General features: G+C 39.6%; 1 pseudogene; it reads left to right on the top strand.

Annotated features, from left to right (window-relative positions):
* The first annotated feature begins 225 nt into the window (after positions 1 to 225).
* LOC123812241 lies at positions 226 to 338 on the top strand (annotated as a pseudogene).
* Positions 339 to 1,122: the final 784 nt, after the last annotated feature.

Genomic DNA, 1,122 nt, shown 5'->3' with positions numbered 1-1,122 from the left:
ACATGGGGAAAAAAAAATCCTTCCTTCATCCTTTCTTTTTCTGTGAGGCACATGCCTTCCTGTGGTTTCCTGGGAACTATGGTGTTCTTTACAAACTTGATCCCTTTCATTGAATTAAAGTCTCCATTTACCATGTACTTCATCTCTGCAAATACTTCCCAGTCAGTTCATCTCTGGGCATTAGCGTTTGGCTTGTTTGGGTTTTGTTTTTAAAAATGTGGTTAGGTGCTCACTTCAGCAGCACATATGCTAAAATTTGAATGCTACAGAAATTGTTAGCATGGCCCCTGTGCAAGGAGGACATGCAAATTCAAATTTGTGAAGCATTCCATATTTTTTTATCCCACGTGGCAACACATTTGCTGATATATCTCCCAGGGCAACAGAAATAAAGGAAAAACATAAACAAATGGGACTACATCAAACTAAAAAGCTTCTGCATGGCTAAAGAAACCATCATCAAAATGAAAAGGGAACTGACCGTATGGGGAAACATACTTGCCAATGATACACTGGATGAGGATTTGGTCTCCAGATATATAAAAAAGTCATACAACTCAACACCAGGAAGACAAACAATCCAATTAAAAAATGGGCAAAGGACCTAAATAGATACTTCTCCAAGGAGGACACACAGATGACCCATAGACATATGAAAAGATTTTTCACATCACTGGCCATCAGGGAGATGCAAATTAGAACCACAATGAGATATCACTTCACACTGTTCAGAATGGCCATTATAAACAAATCAACAAACAGCAAGTGCTGGAGAGGATGTGGGGAAAAGGGAACCCTAATGCACTGTTGGTGGGATTGCAGACTGGTGCAGCCACTGTGGAAAACAGTATGGAACTTCCTCAAAAAACTAAAAATGGAACTGCCTTTTGACCCAGCAATTCCACTGCTGGGAATATCCCCTTAGTATACTGAAACACCAATTCTAAAGAACCTATGCACCCCAATATTCATAGCAGCATTATTTACAATAGCCAAGTGCTGCAAAAAGCATAAGTGACCATCAATTAATGAGTGGATCAAAAAACTATGGTACATTTACACAATGGAATACTATGCAGCAGAAAGAAAGAAGGAGCTCCTACCTTTTGCAACAGCATGGAC

The sequence above is a fragment of the Phyllostomus hastatus genome, unplaced genomic scaffold (genome assembly GCF_019186645.2).
Source record: "Phyllostomus hastatus isolate PE091 unplaced genomic scaffold, TTU_PhHast_1.1 phas_scaffold_78, whole genome shotgun sequence".
NCBI lineage: Eukaryota > Metazoa > Chordata > Mammalia > Chiroptera > Phyllostomidae > Phyllostomus > Phyllostomus hastatus.
Note: the sequence above shows the minus strand (reverse complement) of the source record. Positions and strands in the feature narration are given on the sequence as shown.